At 33.8% G+C, this 23420-nt stretch overlaps 1 protein-coding gene across 5 annotated transcripts in view; it reads right to left on the bottom strand.

Moving 5' to 3' along the window:
* The window catches only part of KCNH7 (potassium voltage-gated channel subfamily H member 7), a 475718-nt gene that overhangs the window by 381618 nt on the left and 70680 nt on the right, over window positions 1–23420 (bottom strand). The gene's annotated exons all lie outside the window — the stretch shown is intronic.

The following is a 23420-nucleotide window of genomic DNA, read 5'->3' as shown; positions in this document are numbered from 1 at the left end:
GTATATAAAATGTTTTAATTCAGTGACTCTGCAAATTAATGGACACTGTTAAAAGATAAAACTTCAGTAGTCTAGAGCAAATTGTCAACAATGACAACAAATATAATAAAAATAAGAAAGACTGATTGTAAAGATGTCCTTAAAATTTAAATTATGCCACTCTAGAATGCCAGTTCCTTGGTTACTCATAAAAACCTTAATCACAGAATAAGAATTATGACACATTATCAAGAAATGCATCTAAAGAGAAATAATATATTTTAAAATATTTCTCCATATATAATACTAGTGGGTAAAAGGGAATAACCACCTTGACAAATTATCTAGCAGATTTCACATTCATTTAAGTTCTGGTGAAATGGATTTATTTCAAGATATTTTATGGACACCAAGGGAAGGACTGTTTTTCTACTTCAAATCCCACATAATGCATGGATTCGCCATACCCTGAAAATGTTGATGACCCAGAAATCATTAGGGAGGTAGAACAATTAATAAAGAAATAGGAAAGAAATCATCCTTGCAAAAATCTCCATTTGTCAGATTATGGAAAATCTGACAAACATGCCTGACTACTTACATCTCAAATCACAGAGTATTTAAAAGGCCATAAAGACCCATCTTGTTAAATACCATATAAATTGTCCCAAAATACTCATTGTCAAGGAGAACTTGATAGCATTTTTATTGTATGAAACAAATGTTAATTTTTGATAATTTCTCTAAAATGTATTGCTGTCAATAAAACCTTTTAAGATTAAGCAACAGCCTTTCTTTTCCCTTATGGTTCTGTTATTTTTCCTTGTATGCATTGTAATTAAGTTCTCCCCAGGTAAACAAGCTTCCCTACTAGGCAGGTATTCCCAGTTCCACCTAGTTCTCAAAACCACATTCTCATTAGCTCTGTCCTGACCGCTTAATTCTACACATATAGTTTTATTCTAGTTCACAGAACTTTTAATTACAACTCTAACTTGCGATTCCAGAAACAAGATTGGTGTGTCAGTCCTGCTGATACTCAGACATCACTTAACTTTTTGGCTGGTTCCCACATACAAGTAACCAAACACTTTGCAAGAGAAGCTGGAGACATGCTCATTGGTTTTTGCCTATCTACCTACTGATATTCTGGTAGCCAAAATTCTCTAAGATGCTTTGTCCCTAGAAGACATTAAAACACTGAAATTTGAGAATATCCTTATATTACTCCTTGACTTTTTGTGAACTTGACTAGTAGAGCTTCTAGTGCATTAGAGACAGAGAGAGCATACAGAGGGGTTTTGTCGACAATCATGAAATACGAAGCAATTTGACGTAGCCATTTGTCAATTCAATTTCAATTCTGTTTTAAGCTTCATTTACTTTAAAAGAGGTTCACCTCTACTCGTTTACTGCATTTGATCTAGGTTTTATAACTGCAGCTTGACAAAATAAATGTCTTTACCTGAAGCCTTTGTTTTTTTTTTAAACTAAAGAACCCATTATTTAGAGCAAATAAATGACAAAGAACATTACATGGAGTATCTAGGAAGTGATGTAGGTTAAGCCTTCTTTTTTTTTTTTTTTTTTTTTTTGAGACGGAGTCTCGCTCTGTCGCCCAGGCTGGAGTGCAGTGGCCGGATCTCGGCTCACTGCAAGCTCCGCCTCCCGGGTTCACGCCATTCTCCTGCCTCAGCCTCCCGAGTAGCTGGGACTACAGGCGCCCGCCACCTCGCCCGGCTAGTTTTTTTGTATTTTTAGTAGAGACGGGGTTTCACCGTGTTAGCCAGGATGGTCTCGATCTCCTGACCTCGTGATCCACCCGTCTCGGCCTCCCAAAGTGCTAGGATTACAGGCTTGAGCCACCACGCCCGGCCTGGTTAAGCCTTCTAATCTAGATTTTCTTTTAGTTTGAAAATAAAAATCATACCAGATAATTTCAATAACAATTTCCTTTAAACAAGAAATGGTAAGCATGACTACTATTGCCTTTCCTTAAATAAATTTTCTTTGAAAAATCAACAGTCACCACAGAAGACATTTTCCAATAGGACAAACTTGATATTAAATATAGTAGTATAAAAATACATGGCAGCAAACCACTTTCGACTTTTGAAGTGTTTTTGTTTAATCATAATTTAAGAAAACCAAAATTTAAAAAAAGGTAATATATAATTTATTGTAAGCATGTATTAGATAAAACATCTCTACAATTCTCTATGTCTTATATATTTTTCCTCTTAAAAAACCTTTCTGTTTTTTCCCAGTTGATGTTTAGATCTAAAAAAAAAAGTATTAAGGAGCACTTCAGTGTGTTGCATGCTTTTTTTTTTCTAAGCCAAAGTTTGCTACCTCCCAGCTCAGCTAACATATTGATACTGAAATTGATGTAACTTTATAAAGATTATTACTTTTACATATGAAGAATTTACAAAATGAAACTAATGAACTTTATGTATTACAAATCTAAGGTAAAATGTCACTGTTGTAGTCCCTATATTTGAATATCTTTAAAAATAAGTATGTAACAATTATTTTCCTTTAACCTCCCTTTCTTTTGATATATTGGTTTTTAGATTTTCAAGCTGGAACTTTGATATAAATATGGAAATTAATATTGTGGAAAATGGGTTTAATAATTGCAAAATTCACTGTGGATTGCAGCAGAATCATTCTTAATAATGCTATCGTAAAATTTAAGATATTCAAATAGTAATTTGTCATCATAGCCTATAAAAAGATGACTGATTTGGACAGTAATGTATTGAGTGTTAATATATATTAAAAAATTTAAGTTAGAGGTCAGAAAGTATTTTTATCTTTAAAATATTTATAGTGAATTCAGCTACAGTTCCTATGGGTTCTTATCCCTTGAGGTTTTCTCTAAGATTCTGGCTTAAATGAACCAGAAAACTCAAACTCAAAACTTATCTCACACTGCCAAACTTTACACTTTTTTTTTCCCTGAAATAATAAATCACACTTGAACAGCCCAGACTGGTACAAAATTCAAATTTCATGAAATCACGAAGGTTCTGAAAGTTTAATGAAACCTACTGTAAACCTAAATCAGATACGGAAATCCAAAATCAGATAAAATGTCAATAAATTTACACAGTAAATATCGTGCAAGCCATGAGTAAATCATCTTTGCTTATTTTTATTTCTGCAAAGAAAACTTAGGGATAGTATAATTATCATAGGAAATTTAAATGGCAGCATTGTAAAAATTAAAATTGTCCATGAATCCTCTCAAAATTGTCAGGAATGAGTAAAAAAGGAAAAACCCAGCAGATATTCTTCTCTTCATCTTTCTTGGTTTACCATGAAGTTTTAAATGATCCTTTTAGCCACTGATAATTAAAAATCTAGATTTTTCTGTCCACATGAAAGTGCTAAAGGAGTAAAAGTAGCAAAGAAGAAAAAAGTATGAAAATTCTTAATCACTTTGTTGGATAAAGATACAAAAACTGCCTATAAAATATTCTTAATGCATTTATTTTCAGAATTTTAAACTTCAACTCCAGACTGTAGCAGACTGCATATTCCATTGAATGGAGAAGGAGCTGGATGAAGAGATAAGTCTTAAAAATATGGTAGCAAAAAAGCCATCTGGTGTGAACAGCAGTTGAATGAGTAAGAAAACTGTGAATCTTAAAAAGAAGCTTTATTTAAATGGGGGTTAGGTTTTGAGGGTTTAACAACAGTGGGAGTTAAAAATAATAAAAGAAACCATCAAGAACTTTGATCTGCTAGCACTGAAAAGGACAGAAGGCAATATCTTGGTTCTTGGAAATTATTCCCAAGTGTTTTCAGAAGCAAGTGCATATTCTATACTTTTACTACTGAGAACAAGTGGTAATGTTTTTATTGCTTCTTGTTGATGTGTTTAAAAAGTGTTGTTTGTACATTCTAGTTGGGTGTGAGTTGAACAGCTGGGATTTTGTGGAGTGACAGCAAATGTGTAGGCAGAACTGAACCTAATATTCCACCCAATAGTCTAGTTCAAGAGGGTAGACTGGCTTGCTAGTTGAAATCACTCTACCAGATAAATTGAATGTAAAGGTTTCTTATAAAATGGAATACACTGGGAAAACTAGCAAAACTAACCAGGTAGTTTGATGTTATGACTTCTATTGTAGAATGGGATTCTCGATACTCATATGCACCCAATACTTATATAATTTATTTTTTAAAGGAAAAATGTTTTATATCATCACCCAGTGTCTCATAAGAACTACTTACAGTACTTCCTACAGTTGTCCAGAAAGAAGATGCAGAAATGTCTATAATGTGCCTACCTTCACTACCAGCAAATACTTATTCTGATTTTTCATTCTTGGCTTTCTCAGCAGCCCCTTTATGGTTTACAGATAGTGTGATTGAAGTGGTGACCTGAGAGTTAAAGCTAATGGTGAACTTTGAAATTATAATCTTTAGAGATAAATAAGAATATTTTACAATGAAAAATCTTTAAAAAGCACTACACACTAAACATGGTTTATGTAGACTTACTTGGACAAGGGAAATGCAAATACTCTTGGGACCTCATTATTTCATAGCCCTTGGGGAAATCCTGTGGGGTACCTGGAACGCAATATAGAACTCTTCGTACCATAGGGTTTTGTTATGGCTTCTGTGTATGTGTTTTAAGTGTCTTCACTGTAGTTTTAAAATTCCATATGCTACCAAGTGATATCCAGGTTGAATTTTTCATGTTTCACATATTTTTCAGCTAGAACAATTGTTCTTTCACTGAGATGAGATGGACTAAGTTTTTATGCCCTTATCTAGATTCATTTAGTTTCTCATTTTTCAGTGCCTAGTCAAGCTGTTTGATGAACAATTTTTTTGAGTGTACATGTGGAATATGAAATACCTATGCCAAGGCACTAAAGATGAAATGAAAATAGAAGACTCCTCGTGCATTAAGATTATCTAAATGTAGTAGTCTCATTGATTCAGCTGATTCAGCTGGCTAAACAGACATTCTTTTCCTTCCTTATAATTGTTTTTCTTCCAAAATTTAAGTTTGCCATATAGAATGGAATGAATCTTCTAATATTAGTTTACAAGTTGCTATTCTCTTCTGTAATAACTTTCCAATGACTCTAAAGATTATGGAGATGATGACCACAAAGGAGATGTGAAACTAACAAAGCAATATTCCACAGAGCCAAACCTAACAGACATATCTTTAATCTTTCTCCCTCCCCTCCCTTCTCCTCCCCCTCCTCTCCTCCCTCCTTCCCTCCCTCCCTCTCTCCCTTCCTTCCTTCCTTCCTTCCTTCCTTCCTTCCTTCCTTCCTTCCTTCCTTCCTTCCTTCCTTCCTTCCTTCCTTCCTCTCTTTTGCACTGAAAAGGATAGAAGACAATATCTCAGTTCCTGAGAATTTTTCTGAAGAGTTTTCAGAAGCAAGTGCATATTCTAAACTTTTAGGACTGAGAACAAAGTGGTTGTATTTCTTTCCTTTTTCCCTTCCTTTACAACCCCTCCCCTCCCCTCCATTTTCCATCCCTTTCTTCTCTTTTCCTCTGCTTTCCTTTCTTTCTTTCTTTCTCTCTCTTTTGCTCTTTCCTTCTTTTGACTGGAGATCTACCCAATTAGGACTTTTGATCACCTTTTTTTTTTTTTTTTAAATATACTGTACTAAATGTTAAGGAACATGGAAATGGGATACAAAGCAGAAAATAGATACTATTCTTCATTCAATAACTATTTCTGGAGCGCAAATTAAATATTAGATACTCTTCTAGATTCACAGAATACATTAGTGATCAAAATAAACAAAAATCTCTGCTCTTGTGGGGCTTATGTTCTAATTCAGGCTGTAAACAACAACACAATAAAAATAATACATAAGTAAATTATATAACATGTTATGGAAGTAATGTGTAAAACATTCAGCAGAATAAGTGGCTCAGGAATGTGGCAATGACAAGTGTTGGGGGATGGGGTAACAAATAATTTTAAATTGTAAATTATGTTACGTAGCTGACGTTTGACTACAGATTGAAGGAGTTAGCCGATTCTCAAGTTTGTCAATCTCCAAGACACTTGAATTACAGTTGGGCAGGAAGTACATGACAGATAATACCAAAGCAATATATCTCAAGGGCAAATTCATAGAGTATAGCACGTCTCTCTGGGTGTTAAAAGAATGCATAGCATAGAAATGATTAAAATTTAAAGATGATCATAAGAATTGAATGAAAGGAAAAGAACATTCCTGCTGAGAGTCAGATAAAGCATGAAGGTAAAATGAAATAAATTCTATAATAGGAATAGGTAAATCTTTTTAATGAGTAAACTTAATTTTATTCTACTAACAACCTGAAAAGACCTTGAAAGTGGGGTTTCTCTGATTTCAAACATAAAACGTACACTGGGGACTTAGATAGCCTAGGAAGGTTAATCAGATTAATTAAAAGGAATGACAACTCTGGATTCAACACATTAACATGGAGGAGATAAGGATGAAAACTTTAAAATCATTAATGACAGAAAATCAGCCTTTGCAAAGCCAAGGGGTCGACAGAACACACACGGGCATTGGCTTCAAGGTGGTGCCCATCAAGAAGGTAGCAGTGGGTTAATGAGTTACAGAGAAAGTGAACAACAGCTTTGCTATGTCCTGAAGGGAGACAGAAAGCACAGAGAAGGCCCTAGAACTTAACTTTTAATCTCACAGAGAAGAAAAAACTCATGGGAGCAAAAATTAAAAAAAAAAACAAAACTGGATAAATTTTAGCATATACTGTATAATAAAAGAAATAAAAGGCTTAGCAATTCTGGATAGACTTAAAGAATAACATGCTTTTAGAATTGCATCAGCTTCATGTTAAAATGAATAAAATGATTTTAGAATTCAGATAATTAACATAAACCATAAAGTATGTGCAAAAGAATTAATATAAATTATAAAACATTTTCCAAGTTAAGGTTATATTTAATTAATGAACTTGCATGATGCACCTATTCTAGAGATAATTTACAGAGGTATAAGAATTACATTAAGCCATTAATAAAAGTTAAAGGGTAAGTTAATAGATATATTTCACATTGTAAGACAGTTTGATTTATGTAATTTTCAAAAGTATTTAAATTGTGTTTAAACAGTTTTTTGGGTGCGTGGAAGAATGTGTCACCTTGGAATTATTTTTGTTCAAATTCTCACACATGGAAACAACAGGGGAAGAAAGTTATACCTCTCAATATTTATATGGAAAATACAGTAAATCTGAAGAAACCTCACTGAATATCTGTACTTCATTTTTTCATATTATAATAAATACATATTTTCAATTCTCCAGTATTAAAATTTAACTGGCTTTTTTTTCATCTCTGAATTTGCCAAGACTAGTTCCCTTATATTCAACTTCTAGGCCAAGTTAAAAAAAACAAGTAAACAACAACAACTGATTATTTCCTGAGCATGATTCTTCCCCCAGCACTCTTTTACAAGCATAGCATGGTCTCAGCATAAGAGTCCATTGGTGTGATACGCAGGCTCATCAGGTTTCTGGATGTCTTGGGTTTCTTATCTCATACAACATTATACTTAACCTTTCCCTTTAGAGGAAGGTATTCATGTTTTTCCAAGAATGGATTAAAATAAAAGTAGAAATTCAGGCTGTGATATATAAAGCAAAGTTATTTTTCACCAAAGTACTATATTATTATATATTGTTCTACTAGAAGAATGTTGTATAAAAAGGGTAACTACAATAAATTAGAGAAATAATTTACTAATTTACCTTTTTCTGCTTATATTAAATTCCACACTAGCTTTTCTCTTACTGTCACCTTTTTGTCGTAATTTGTATTTTATACATCACAGTAAACATTATTCTATTTAACTGATGCTATTTTTGCCTAAGATGAAGGTTGATTGTACAAATAATTCATGATATAAAATGTTATCTCAAAAATGTTAAAAAGAATGTACCTCTATAACTCACTGAATTTTCCAGGAGAAAGAAAAAAATAACATTTTTAATGCTAGAATAAAATGTCAAATATCTATAAAGCCTAATCAACTAATATCTAACTAGCCAAGATCATGGAAAACAAAGTGATTTTCTAGAAAAAAAACCATTTTGTTTGTTTTCTCAAGTATTTGTTTGTTTTCCAGTATGTAGCTTACATTTAAAAAAAATACAAGACAGTTAATGACTTCCTTATTTTTGTCTAATGATTTTCTCATCAATGTTTAAATAAAAGTAATTTTTCAGGTGAAAACACAGGGATAAAATAAGCAAAAGTCATCTAAATACTTTTTCTATGTTCAGACAGGTTCATATTTTGAAATTAGCCTAGGTCAGAGACTTAACTGTGGTTCAGTAGGTCTATTAACTTGGAGGGAAAAAACTTTTGGCTCAAGGACATTAAAAATTTTTACCACTTTGTTGTCAATAGAAAATAAACGTAGCTTTATATCAACTACAGTGTTGTAGATATCCCAAACCATTATTGATACAAATCATTTCTTTGAAATCATCACCTTAGATTTTCTTATTTAATGTGTTATTGAAGAAGCAAACTTATTTATGTGTCATAAATTTAATATATTTTGAAATTCATTTAACTAATTATCATTTAATTAAATCAATTCATTTCCTATTAATTACATTTTTTTGGATTTAAAAATTTATTCTAAGTTTGGCTTGAAAGCGTTCACCAGAATGTCAAAGAGGCACACACACGGCACAACAGAAGATTAAGAACCCCTGCCAGGTGTGCTGGCACATGCCTATAATCCTAGCACTTTGGGAGGCCGAGGCAGGCAGATCACCTGATGTCAGGAGTTCAAGACCAGCCTGGACAACATGGTGAAACCCCATCTCTATTAAAGCGACAAAAATTAGCTGGGCGTGATTGTGTGTGCCTGTAATCCCATCTATTCAGGAGGCTGAGACAAGGAGAATCTCTTGAACCCAGGAGGTGGAGGTTGCAGTGAGCCAAGATCACGCCATTGCACTCCAGCCTAGGCAAAAGAGCAAGACTCCATGAAAGAAAGAAAGAAAGAAAGAGAGAGAGAGAGAGAGAGAGAGAGAGAGAGAACGAATGAACTCCTAATAATAATCAATCCTAGTTTGATTGATTATTTTATAAAGAAAATATTTGAACTTCATCAAAAAAAATTTAACAATTACAAGGAAACTCTAACTTTTAAAATTGCTTATAATTTGGCCCTGTCTTTGTTTCTCTCTTACTTGTTTGCTCATCATGAGAACAGATAACATTTGCTGGGGTAGTTTTGATATTTATTTTCTTGTGTCATCCCATATATTCCTCACGCTATTTTTTTGCTTGTTTAATTTGGCCTGGTTAGATGTGGAAGATACTCACATATAATTTCAATTTCCTACAGAAATGGACACATACACAATTTTGTCGTAATTACTTTCTATATTTAAAATATACCTTATAATTTCACAGAAGCTTATGAGATAGATTAAGAATTAGGACTTAAACTAGGCCATTTAGATGCCCGCTCCCTGGAATCCGAATCATGTGAAGAAATTCTGAGCAGATGGCAAAGAGGCTGAAAACTCTGGGTGTTCTATTCTATCCTAACGGTGGTGCTAAAGTGAATCCAAGCACAACTCAGGTTGGAGAATGCCTCATATGTTTTTCAATAATTTATTGTTTATGTTAGTTGGAGTCAGTTCTGTTGAAACTAAAAACTTTAATTCTGTAATCTCTCAGTTGGGATCCTAGAGGAGTTGCCACAGATGGGATTATTTCATTTTATAATTTTTAGATTAGTTTGGAACAAGCTGCTCACCCTTCTTTGCTAGTAAGATTTCCTAGATGAATGACTTGGGTTCAAGAATTATTTCCCTTTCCTGTTTAATTTCTCTTTTTGCTTTCTCTTTCTCTTAAACACTCAATTGATACACAGTCAAGTTGTAAAGGACCTATCTGCAGATTAGTAGCTCACATGGGTTATAAGTTGATGGTTTATATTTTCTCATTTTCAGCTTGATTAAACCTTATATTAAATAACAATATTTTAATAATTATAATAATCTATATGAATTATGAATATAAAAGCATTTAGAACAAGACAAAACACTATCCAAATACAAGAGAATAATATAGTTTATTAAATGATGTTTGTTACTTCCACTATTATAACCTTAGAAATAGCCTTTTATTTCCCAGAGTGCATAATACCAAACCAACACAATGACTTTCATAATAACAAAGGGTGAATTTGAGAAGGAAGAAACTGACAACAGAGAGGGGAGAAAGGAGATTGCTGCAATAGATCAGGAGGCAGCAGTCTGAAACTATACAAGAGTAGCAGAAATGAGAAAAGGAAAAATGGAAAGAGAACGGAAAAGAAAGACATCACAGAGAGTTAATTGACAACTTTGGCAATTACTTTTATAAGAAGGGAGAGAGAGGGTATAAAGATTGTAAAAAGAAAATTAAGTATTCCAGCAAAAATTAAATTAATGGATGAGCAAGCAAAAGATTTGAAAGAAAATAGTTAAACTAATTAGTGCAGTTTTCAACAGGAAGAGAGATTGAGGTATTAGTAGGATTTCAATGTGGAGACATCCAGGTAGCAAGTTAAAAACCAGGGCTGGGTCTGTATATTTATAAATTACAGAAAAAAAATGCAATTGTTGAAACAAGACCACAGGAGCAAGTCCAGGAACAGAAACTTGGGAATTTACACTGACTTTTAAGAGAGTATGAAATTTAAGAGATGGATTTAAAAAATCACCTAGAAAAGGAGATGGAGAAAAGTAAAACCAACAGGAAGCAATGTCTTTAAATCTAAAGCAATAAAATGCAAAGAAAAAATGAAATTATGAAGAAGCCACTGTATTTAGGACTCAGCAAACTTTTGGAGACTGTTGGGAAACCAGCTTTTGTGGAGTGCTTAGAACAAGAGTCACTTTGCAAGGAATTAATTTTGGTCTAAAATAAATATATGAATTTCCTGTCACAAAGTCTACATTGGGCTGGAATCAACTATTCTGCCCTGAATCTAATAACCACCACAATAACACTCTTCCTAGAAATACAAAGCTTCCTCCTACTTTATAGCATTTTTCCTATTTGTGTTTAAGATTCTCTGACACTTTTTTCTCTAGAACAACAGCAACAAAAATTAACACTTTTTCCAAAAGAATTTATTTCATTTCTTTAGAACAGAGGATCTCTTCTATATGGTCGAGGTTAAAATATGTATTTATTACATAATAATAATAATAAAACGTCCACACACAGTGGCTCACGCCTGTAATCCTAGCACTTTGGGAGGTCGACGTGGGTGGATTACTTGAGGTCAAGAGATCTAGACCAGCCTGACCAACATAGAGAAAGTCCATCTCTACTAAAAATACAAAAAAAATTAGCCAGGTTTGGTGGTGGGCACCTGTAATCCTAGATACTTGGGAAGCTGAGACAGGAAAATCACTTGAACCCAGGTGGCAGAGGTTGTGGTGAGTTGAGATCACGTCATTGCACTCCAGACTGGGCAACAGAGCAAGCTCCATCTCAAAAATGAAACAAAACAAAACAAAATCTAAAAGTTTACCAATTTATTTAATGGAGTTTGTTTACCTATGTGTTTCACTCAAGAGTGTTTAGTTAGAATCCTTGTGTGACACTGTGTGATCGTGGACTTTATTTTAAAGATGTTCACATCGAACAGCTCTTAGCAAAACATAAGTTGAAGGAAGTACAGTATACCCACTTTAAAGTATGATAACAATTTCCATCTACTACAGACATATTTAGACAGATACTATTATTTCATTATTGAATTATGAAAACATTTGCTGTATTATATATGTTATGATATGAAATATTAACTATGAGCCATAGTCAACATATATTTTGGGAAAAAAATCATTGGCATATACTTGGTACATCTAAATTAAAATGAGGAAGAAATCTGGAAGTGGTGTATACTCAACCAGAGTGATAGTCCTATTTATATCTGCTTTATTGTGGTTGAATTAGGTATATTAAGATCTTAGTATTATCAAAATACTAAGTTAAGAGAAATAAAGAGCAACAAGTGATATTTTTAATTCAATGTTTCACATTTCAAGGGTTCTACTCTATGTTGACTAAAATTCTGTTTTTGAGTTTTCATAACTTAATCATCATAAATGAGTTATAAAATAAACATAAAAAGACACATTCGTTTTATTATTCAGTAAACTCCAAGAGATTGATATAATTGTATAAATCTTTCATTCAAAGTAAATCAATTATTTTAATAGGCTGAGCTAAACAAGAGGTCAATCTTACTTACAGAAACAACCAAAAGAGGTTGAATGATGTACCAATGTTCCAATTCTAGTTAAGGTCATAGGTTTGCATGTAAATTCTATGACTGGAATGTTTGCTATACCCAGAACCTAGGACAAATTCTGCCATATATTAGACTCTTCATTAATGCTGTTGATGTGACACTTCTCCCAATTCTTTTATATTACATCTGAGGAAAATTTCAACTCTTTGGCTTCCATTTAAACTTGTTTTTATTTTTACTTTTTGAGACAGAATCTCGCTCTGTCACCTAGGTTGCAGTGCAGTGGCACATTCAGCTTACTGCAGCCTTGAACTCCCAGGCTCAGGGGATCTTCCCACCTCAGCCTCCTGAATAGCTGGGACTACAGGGACCTGCCCCCATGCCTGGTTAATTTTTGTTTATTTTTTAGAAAGATGAGGTCTATGTTGTCCAGGCTAGTCTAAAGCTCTTGGACTCAAGCCATCCTCTTGCCTTGGCTTCCCAAAGTGCTGGGATTACAGGTGTGAGCCACTGTCCCTGGCCCTGAAATTGCTAATTAAACTAAATTAAAATATTTAGAAGATTTGCTTTAAAGGACAATTTAACTTATATACAGGGTGTTTCTAAAGTGAGATTTGCTTTTAGATGACACAAATTCAAAAACAAACATTAATTACTCCTTTAGCTAAATAATCACAAAATTTAAATTAATAGGGCCTGAATCAATATCAGTATTTTAAAGCCTAAGTTAGTCATCAAAATATAATATAACCGTGGTAAAATTAAGTCCTGTTTACATTTCACTGTGAAATTTACTTTCCACCATTTGGGAGGTTACAAGGAAAAACATTTCTTGGTTTAAAAATTTTTTTTCTATGTTTAATTTTAGTTGTGCATTTTTCATTTTTAGATTATTATTTTTTGTTTGAATCTGTAAAGCTGTTAAAAAATGTGGAATAAATTACCAAGGTAATCATCTGCTGTTTTACCATTTCCTTCTGGTGCCAGCTAAAATTAAAATGGGAATATCAGTGTTTAGAGATTTAAATGTTAGGCATGATTGAACTAATATCATTTGGAAGAAAGGCTCCCAGACAAATCCACCAACATGTATTGAAAAAGCAGCTGCTTTTACTGACTACCCTTCAGGTTCCTCCATTAGTCTGTTTAATGAATTTTTCCCTTTTCAAAAGTGCAGTCTTAATCAGATTCCTGATGAAACAATATAGTTTTTTTTTTTTTTGCTAAAATTCACATCTGGTGAGAAATACAAAACAAAACAAAATATCCCAAGAATGATTATAGAGTTAGCCATTTCTCCCTGTAATCCCCACCAAAAAAAAATGTGTATATCCTTAGAAACGTTTGACCACAAAGATATCTCAGTTACCAAAATTTCTAGATAAAGAAACTGCCATGCACAGATAGTTATTTCTTCAGGTTCATAATCATGCTATAGAGAATGACATGAAAAAAAAATTTCCCCCTCTATCCTGGGAGTACATCATATCAGACCTTGGATTTCTCACCAGGCAATAACTAGGGCATGGTTACTGAGTGCAAGTAAATTGTAGATGAATATATTGTTTCTTGGGACAATTATGGTCAAGTTATCTAGTTTTTTCAATAAAAACTGCCATTGAGTGCTGTATTTTCATATGCACAGCCATCCAATTCATATGAGTTACTACCATGCACAACTGAGATATATTCCTTATTCTCAATAAGCTCACTGCACTTGGGCAGAACCAAAGCTGAAGTGAGTACTATGAGTAATAGTAGATTTATATCAACTCTTAAAGGATATTTTATATGCAGATATGGTCTAACACCAGTTACCAGGAGAAAAGTAAAAACAACTTATTTCTTCTGTGTTGTTTCCATGGGATCTGTTGTCACTAAAACATAGCAAGAGCTGAGTAAATATATGTTGAAGAAAAAGTGGATGTTTTAATGAGCGTGTTCTAGGAAAAACATGAGACCTACTACACCTTGAACTAAGAGGAAAGTCAGGGAAAGTTCTCTGGAGGGGATGACAGTTCCCTGAGATCCTGCACAGATATAAACATTGGGCAGGACCCAGTATAAGCAGCCAGGCTATATCGTTATTGGAGGATATATTCTTTAGTCAAACTGAAACACCATTTATCTTTTATATAAACAGAAAGCCAAAAATGTTGAATAAACTCTCACTTTAAAAAGTAAGCTAGAGTTTGTGAGTATATGTGTTTGTGTGTATACACACACACACATATTGTTTATATGTATATAAACAATATAACTATAGCTATACATATACATATATGTATATAAGCATCTACAGTTACATATCTCCATATGCATATATATGTATTTTTATATACCCATAGTTGTATTGTTTTTAGAAACCAATATATAATCAAGCAAATCTGATAAAGTATTACATTCAGTAGAAATTATTTCCTATACCTTTACCATTGAATCCTCTTATACCATTGAATCCTCTTATAGGTTTGCCTTGTCTACTTAAAGTGTGAGTCAATTTACACAAGTTTCAATAAAAAGTAAAAGCAAATAAGCAATAACAATTTCATTGCCTTTTAGCTAATCTTTGAAGTCTCATGATTTGCTATGCACAGGAGGACATTTCAGGGTTCACATTTTGAGGCCAAGGACATATGAAGGAAAAATCGGTTATTATTTGAAGAAACAAAGGATGACATAAATAATATTCAAACATAGTGTAATTGGTTGATCTAATGAAAAGTCCTTGTTAAAGAATTACCTGAGAAATTTTCGACTCCTCAAGAAAGAAGAAGAGGTACTTTCTACTCTTTCCCAGATAAGGTAGCTAAAGATTGGGCGTGGGTTTCTTCACCTCCAGGAGAAACAATTTTTTGTTTATAAAAATGTAGATCTGTGAAGGGAATATTTAACCATACCCTACATAAAGAAGAGACTAGAGACCTTGGGACTTCCGGATTGAAAGGTAAGAGGCCCAAGCCAGAGAAGTAAATTGCGTTGTCCTCTGTTAACAGTGGAGACCTGCAACCTTGCCTCACACAGGTCCTAGGAAGTTGTACATCCCCTAGGGACTAAAAGCTGCCTGGTATCATCGAGTCTGGGGAGAATAGCTCAGCCCAGCACTGAGGGGATAAACTTGACAGCAGATAGGTCATCTTTCAAGTAGATCCCTAGGACAAACCACGGTACATTTTCAGTGATAATCACAATGAATTAACCCATTCAAGGTTTCTCAGCCCAATTTCTTGAATGATATAAGTCCTGGGGTCTCTACAACTCAAGAATAGTAAGGGCACGTCACAATGATTGCTCTTAGATCTATCACTGATGTTGATTGGAAATAAGTTGCAAGCTAGGTGTGATTAGATTGAGGACTAAAATGAAGGAGAGAGGGAGGGAGGGAAAGAAGGAAGAACATGAGGTCAGGAAGGAAGGAAGGAAGGAAGGAAGGAAGGAAGGAAGGAAGGAAGGAAAGAAGGAAAGAAGGAAGGAAGGAAGGAAGGAAAAACAGAGGAAGAGAGGAAAGAAAAGAAAAAGAAAAAGAATCCAGAGAACAAAAGCTTTTGGAATTTTTAAAATGAGAGAATTTTGAAACAATTTAAATATCACAAATTAATAATTACTTTCTAGATGATAATGTGTATTTGCTTCTGCTAATTGTTCTCAGCTTTGCAAAAATTGCCAAAAATTGCCTTCAGAGTCCCACTTATTAAAACATTCAAAAGATACAAAGTCCTGAAGAATATGTAATAACTTTGCATATAGTGTGTTTACTGAAAATGAAAGATAATAACGTCACTTAAGTGGAAAAGCCTTAGTATTTTCACTATGCTAATCAAGTGTACGGTATGTGGCACATAATTTCTTAATGCTATGAATTTGTGTAGCTTATGATAGCTAGCTAGAATACTTATTTATCTTCAAAAACACTTTGACATAGTCTGAAACTTGACATGTTCACTGGAAATCTAACGCAGGGGATTCAAACATTTTCTAGTTTAATGACCACCTTGCATAATTTTTAAAAAATAATCTCAAGTAGAAAAACAATACTTTGCTCTGACATACATTGGTTAAACAGGAAATTAGTTGTCACAAACCATTATTCGGCAAATATTTTAAATTAATTTATATTTTTATAAATCTCAATAAACTTTTCCTTGTATTTGAAAAAAATCACCGTGTGTGCAAGACATGTTATTTATTCGATCTTCAGCTATGCTTATTTCTCCTGTAAATTTAGGGGACCCATGCAATAATTCTGCATCCCCTTAATGTCTGTATCTTGTAGGTTTTAAGAGTATAATCACTTAGTTACCACTAAAAGTCCAAAATACTATAAATTTTTATTGTGAGTGAAGTAAAATTAATGTTCCCCTTCTCATTACTCCTATAAATAGTATCTTCTGAGCCATATACTAGTATTCATAATGAGATCACAAGTAGTGAATCACTTGTCTTTAAAACTAATTACACCAGAAATGTTTAGTGTCTGGTATACGTACAAATAAGCTTGGCTTCAATATTTTATTTCACTGCAGCATCTGCTCAACAAGGATTTTCCCTCTAAAATATATGCTTTATTGAATACCTAAATACGGTCTTTTGAACAGCACACTTAAGATTTATCTAGATAACGCATTCTAACAAAACTTCCTTAGAAAGATCTGCACAAGGTATTATTCTTTCACTTAGGAACAATACATTATTTACATGTAGAATAGCAACTAATTACAATTGCTTTATCATTCTAGTTGCTTGGCTGTGATTTCTAAGTTTATGAATGCCTTTTAAAAATATTCTACCTAAGAGTCAGGTTGGTATGTTACAGCAAAAATAAGCTTGTTTTTATGATTCTGTAAAAACTAATAACACAATTCTCTTTTGGTCATATGACACATATTGAATGTTAACACTTTTGCTTCATCTACATTTCCCCCTACATTTATATCCCTGTCTATATCAAGGAATTGATTAGAAAGCTACTCAAGCAAGCTTAAGTGGGGGAGTTCTACTGTAGGCATTGAATAGATTTGGCTGATATCTATGGTGAATATCTATTGCTTGGTGTGCTTAGCAACATTTCCACCTTTTCCTCTGGAAAAATCCTTCTTCTGACTTCAAGCTTGGAGTTTCAATGTCCCTATGTCCTTACAACCTGAACATATGACGAGATTATCAGAGGCTTTCTCAAGTTGTTCAAGTTGTTTTCAAACTATGACTAAAGAAAGAGAGTCTCTGGTGACAGCACTATGAAAAACAGTTCCCCAAAATCAAAATATCTGATTCGATTACAGCGACAACTCTTCACATTTTTTAAGTTCAGACATTCTACTAAGCACTTTAAACATTTAACAGCAACTCTATCATTATACACCACATGTTACAGGTGAGGAAACTGTAGGTTAGAGTCAATGCCCAAGTCTTAGTGCAGTTAAGTCATGGTGCTCTTATCGAAGTCAGGCAGTCTAATTTTAATCTGACAACATTTACTTATCACTTTCTAACAGTGGGAAGAAATCTGCCTGAGAGTGTGAGGTGCACCATAAAAGGAGAAGCACAGATGAAGGATTCGATAAGATAAGATGGTGGTATTTGAGTCTATAGATCCAGCTGCTTCTCAGCTGTGCCAGAACCTCTCCCCTTCCTGGAGTTTGACTGTTAAATATTCCTTTAATTATGATATTTCCCATTCTCCTAATAAGTCTCAACTTTTTTCTCCCTTAACCTAATTTGAGTTGAGTTGCTGAATCTCCAAAGAAGGGAAAGATAGTAAAGGCGAGTCCCTCAGGAATGGGCAGAGGAATTGAGAAGCCAACATTCAGTGTTGCTCTCTTTGCCTCTCAAGAACACAAAGGCTCCCTTTCTTTCTGCTTCCCTCTCTTTCTCTAGATCTTGTCGTTCTCTCCATTGCTTTTCTCCAACTACTCATTTTATTTTCCCTGACTAGAGATCTTCTTTCCTTTTTCATGCCTTTTTTGTTTTTTTCCTTCTACACAATGTACAATTTATTTCACAGGGATCAAGAAATAACATATATATGTATATATATAGTGTGTATGTGTGTGTGTGTGTGTGCATAGGCTTTTGCTATAACATCTGTCAGCAAATAACTTGAGCTAATGTAAGATCTGGTTGGAAGGAAAGAGAGCCTAACACTGGGGATGGGGAGGGTGAATGAAGGAGATGTGGAGAGAAGAATTACGCTTTTGGGAGCAGTGGGAAGAAAGACTGTGGATTTAGATCCATTCTGATCTAATTAGCAGATGTGAAATTGATAAAGACCACCCTGTGGCACAAACTTTAGCAGAGAACTGGGTGGTGTTCCTCTCAACACTAGCAGCATTGTACACTTCACTCATTTAGAACTCAGTCTATACGTCTTAGGTGTTTGTCTTTTGAATGTCTGAGCTCCTTAATGGGAGAATCTGAAGAATGTTTGGAGCAGTCATAAAAATTGGATTTTAGTCATAGTATCAGTATATGTCTCGTATTCATTTTTATATGAGAATTATAATAACTCCCATCTGCCCACCTTATAAAATTGCTGTGAGACATGAAGTTATATAAATAATGTAAATATGTGTAGGAAACTGTAAAGGTATAGGTAAACATGGGAGGTATGAGTCTTAATCTGTGTTTTATCCAGAACCAGAAATCAATATATTCTATGAAATTAAGAAACAATTATTTAAGCAGTTGTTTAAAATGAAGAGAAAGAACCTTCAGCCAGTAACACAATCATCATGTCATCTTGAAAGCATTTTATAATACAATGGATAGAATAGAGATAATGAGATCCATCACTGCTACTATGATTCTTTCTTCTAAGTTTTGTCTACTTTTCTATAAGCATTTCAGGAATCATGCCCCAAGATTCCATTTCTTGAAATTTCTATAACTTTGTCTCAACTGTACACACTTACTTTCATAAATGAATGTATGCTACTTTAAGACAGGAGCCATGATTAATTAAGCACCATTCTGAGTACTCAGTAAACACTACAAATATTATTTGAAACATTTAAAAAATCATTCAACTGATGAGTTTTGAACCCAAAAGCCCTGTACCTATATCCATTTGTATCAATTATTACTATGCCATTTGCTTCCCACTTACGATATACGAAGTAGATATAGTTTGTTAATTGCAAATAGCATGCATATGCAGTTGACTTTCACTATCTAAAACTGCAAATTACTCACTGCAAGTTACACAGTGTGCTTCTTTCTAGTTTCTGTCACCATACTGATACTTAAAATTATAGTAAAGTTCCAAAATTGTTAGAAAATAGCATGACCAGAGCTTGATGCATCCGTAGACAGTAAACATTCAATCAAATTGCGGGGAGAGAAATGCGGTATAGGAATTGGGTTAAGAGAAACAAATGACCAGAGGAAGTTAGAAAGCTAGTAATGCTGTCTTAGTTGGGTGAAATACCTAGTAGAAAATTAATCTGGAAGGAAAGCATTTGCAATGGGAGCGTGTGTGTGTGTGTGCGTGTGTGTTTTGTTTTTGTTTTTGTTTTTACTACTTAAGCTTATTGGTTCTTTCATTTGGTGCCTACTATGTGTCAACTACTATGGTAGTCTCTGGAGATTAAAAAATTTAGCTATTTTGCCTTTGTGTAAACAATGTGACAAACACCATAACAAATCGATGTGAGGAATTTAATAAAGATGCTACAGGAGTCTGTGTGTGTGAAATGTGTGTTTGTGAGGTGTTTTTTTTCTCTGCCCTAAGGAAAGATTTTTATCAGTAGGCAGTGTTTTTAAAGTTCCTCTTTAGTATTTCTTTCCTTCCAAATATTTGGCTTTTCCGTTGCTTATATATTTTATGTAAAAATGGGTATTTCCCAATAGTATATTACTACAACTATACGATTCCTTAAGGTTTCATGGAAATCTCATGTCAGAGCACTGCAAATCAGGAAGTGGAAAATAAATGGTCAGTATGATGTCTCTGAAAGTTTCATTTTGTAGAAGAGAAATCACAGCAGTTACAAGAAGCCATGATGCTTTGATTTTATGGCTAGCATGATCATAAAAATTCAAAGCACAAGGTGGTCATATTTTATGTATGTATTAAGAATGAAATCATTTTCAAGGAAATATGCCTTCTCTCCATGTAGCCTCCTTCATAATAGTTTACAGACAGTATAACTTCCCAATTATCTAAATATTGTTAAAGATGATCAAATCTAGTGCAATCTAGCAATGTGTTCTAGGTCACTATTATAAACTACTAGAAATGCAAAAATGATACATAAATCTTCTTTCAAATGTACAGAATAGACTTATTTTTCCAGTAGAATTATGTCCAAGCATAAATAATCACTCCCTTTACAGATTACTGCAAGTACAAAAGCCAGATCGAAACTGACAGGGAATAAACAATGTAGGCTTAGATATAGATGCCTAAAAAAATCAATTCATGAGTTATTTTTAAAAAAACTAAAGACATTTGTAAAAATATCCAATGTAAACATAAATATCTTTAAGCAGATGCAGTTTCAACTTTAAATTTATTTTCCCAAATTCATGATATTTTAGTATGTTATGAAGCACCATACATACATTTACTCTAGCCAAAATAAATTTACTTTAAATAGGCAAAGAGAGCTCAGCCAACATATTTTGGTTAGCCAACATAATTTTTTAAAGCTGTTATATTTTTAAATTGTTAGACATATATAGCCATATAAACATCAGAGCTCTAAAACCAAATTTTAAAAATATTAAAATGTCACAATGCGGACATGAATATCTACACGGACTTTATTGTGTTGGATATAACCAGGAGAAGGGTAAGGAAAGAGGAAAAAGAATACAAGAAGGCACAAAACGGAAGATGAAGCTGTTACTAACACCAACATTCAACATAAACTTACTCTTCAGGGCACAAGGTGGAAGCAAAAGAAAGCCTAATTGCAGGGTGCAGACAACGGAAAATGAAATGAAGATGCAAATGTCAAAACTCAACTAATAGATGACACTTTATTGAATCCTCGTATGTGTATGTGTACAAGACCAAAAATGCATACACATGTATCTTCTTGCCTAAATATTAAATATAACCGTCAGCTTACTTCTGACATTGTGTTTAAGAGTGAGAACCCTGATTGACAAGGATGAGTGTTCACACTTTGAATATTGCTTTCTGAAACAACTCTTCTGCATGCGTTTCAATTCTTTCAATTCTGTGGGGCTTCTAATATAGGTAGGTCCTTTGCTATGTGCTTGAAGGTTTTCTTCCTAGGGACTAGAGGTGCATATGTCTTACTCTGTTGACACCACACTGTTCTCCTAACAAGCAGTGTTTGTAAAAGATAACAAAACATATTTATTGAATTTAATAGAGGGGGTGATAACTACAAATTTAAGTGGCCATATTACTGTCTTTCATGGAGCTGGCTCAATACATAGTGAAGAATGAATATGATCAAAATACAATAAATGAATGAATTTTACTTTACCTTGATGACAAAATTCTCCACATTTTTCTTTTATTTTTCGTTTTGAAATAGGGTCTCACTCTGTTACCCAGACTGCTGGAGTGCAGTGGTACAATCATAGCCCACGGCAGCCTTGTACTCTTGGGCTCAAATGATCCTCCTGCCTCAGCCTCCCAAGTGTCGGGGACCATGCCCCACCAAGCCAGCTAATTTTTACATAATTTGTTTTTAGACATGGAGTCTAACTATGTTGCCTAGGCTGGTCTCAACCCCTAGCCTCAAGCCATCCTCCTGCCTCAGCTTCCTGAGTAGCTGGGATTGCAGAACTTTTTTTTCCTTTTATAACAAATGCTCTGCTATTCATACTCATTTTCTCCCTTCCTCCACTTTAACTACTAAAAAGCATTTAATGTTTTTGCTTTCCTGTATACTTCATTTTCTTTTTAAAGTGTCTGTGTATGTGTGTGTCTGTGTGTGTATGTGTCTGTGTGTGTGTGTGTGTGTGTGTCTCAAAGGAAAGAAGGCTTGAAATTACCCGTGCCCCTTATTGATCAGGAAAGTTCAATTTCAGCACTAGTCAGTGTTGCTCACATTTGGCACATGTACCTTGACATGAAACAACAGGTTATGCAAAAGCAAACAAAACAAAAATCCAGCTACAAGAAAGGGCTTGTGAATTTGTGAAAGACCTAGTTATCAATAAAAAGAAGGTCTAAAACATGGCAATAGAGTTCCTTTTGTTAATGTTTCAAGACTGTCTGGCACCTCTTTGTTGTCACAACATTTTGTGATAAGTCTAAATTCCAGAAGTGATCAGCAGATCAAGGAGTTCCCCAATAACAAAACAAAAAAAAAGCTTGATTAGTGGAGAACTGTTTGATTCCTATTTTACTCGTTGTTTTTCTTTACATTTATGTCGTTGTCTTCCAGTTTTCTGCCAAACATTTGAGCAGCACGGATTAGAAAGCAAACATTTTCATACCATTTTACATCTAGTGATTTTTGTATGGGTAATATCTATAAAAATCAACATATACAAAAGTTATAAAATGAAGTCTGTTTCCAAGCTGTAACGCAGAAACTGAGCTACTTCTCCAGAGAAGTTTTGATGCCTCTAGTGAATCTGTGCTCTGTGTGTGTGTGTGTCCTTCCAAAGATGTTGTAAGCACGTTACACACACACACACACACATATACACACATATCATTTTTATTTCTACACAAAGAGTAGAATGCTCTGTACGATGTTCTTTTCTGGCTTTAAAAAAATTTAACAATTTATCTTTGAGATGATTCCATATAAGTTTATAAAGAGTTTATAAAGAGTATCCTCCTTTCTGTCTCAATCTCTCGCTCATAATGGCAGCATATTTCCCTATAATACGAATGAAAAATAATTTATTTAACCCATATAATATTGATGGACATAAACGGTATTTCTAATCTTTTGCTGCAATGAATAACCATGTACAACTAACTTTTAAATTACAACAAAATATGTTCCACGTTTTAAATTACTGACTTAAAACAAATTTAAGTTCGTAAATGATTGACTTAAAGACTAATGGGAGTACAAGCAATTAGTAAATTGAAGGCTATCAAAGGACATAAATAAGTGAAAGATGTTATTGATTAATCAAAACACAACTATGGAGAAACATTAAAATAGAAATGAAAGGCCTCAAATTGTAATAGTTTTGGACAGATTTTCTGAAGCT

This window comes from Macaca thibetana, chromosome 12 (assembly GCF_024542745.1).
Source record: "Macaca thibetana thibetana isolate TM-01 chromosome 12, ASM2454274v1, whole genome shotgun sequence".
In the NCBI taxonomy this organism is placed as follows: domain Eukaryota; kingdom Metazoa; phylum Chordata; class Mammalia; order Primates; family Cercopithecidae; genus Macaca; species Macaca thibetana.
This window is presented reverse-complemented; position numbering and strand designations above follow the sequence as displayed.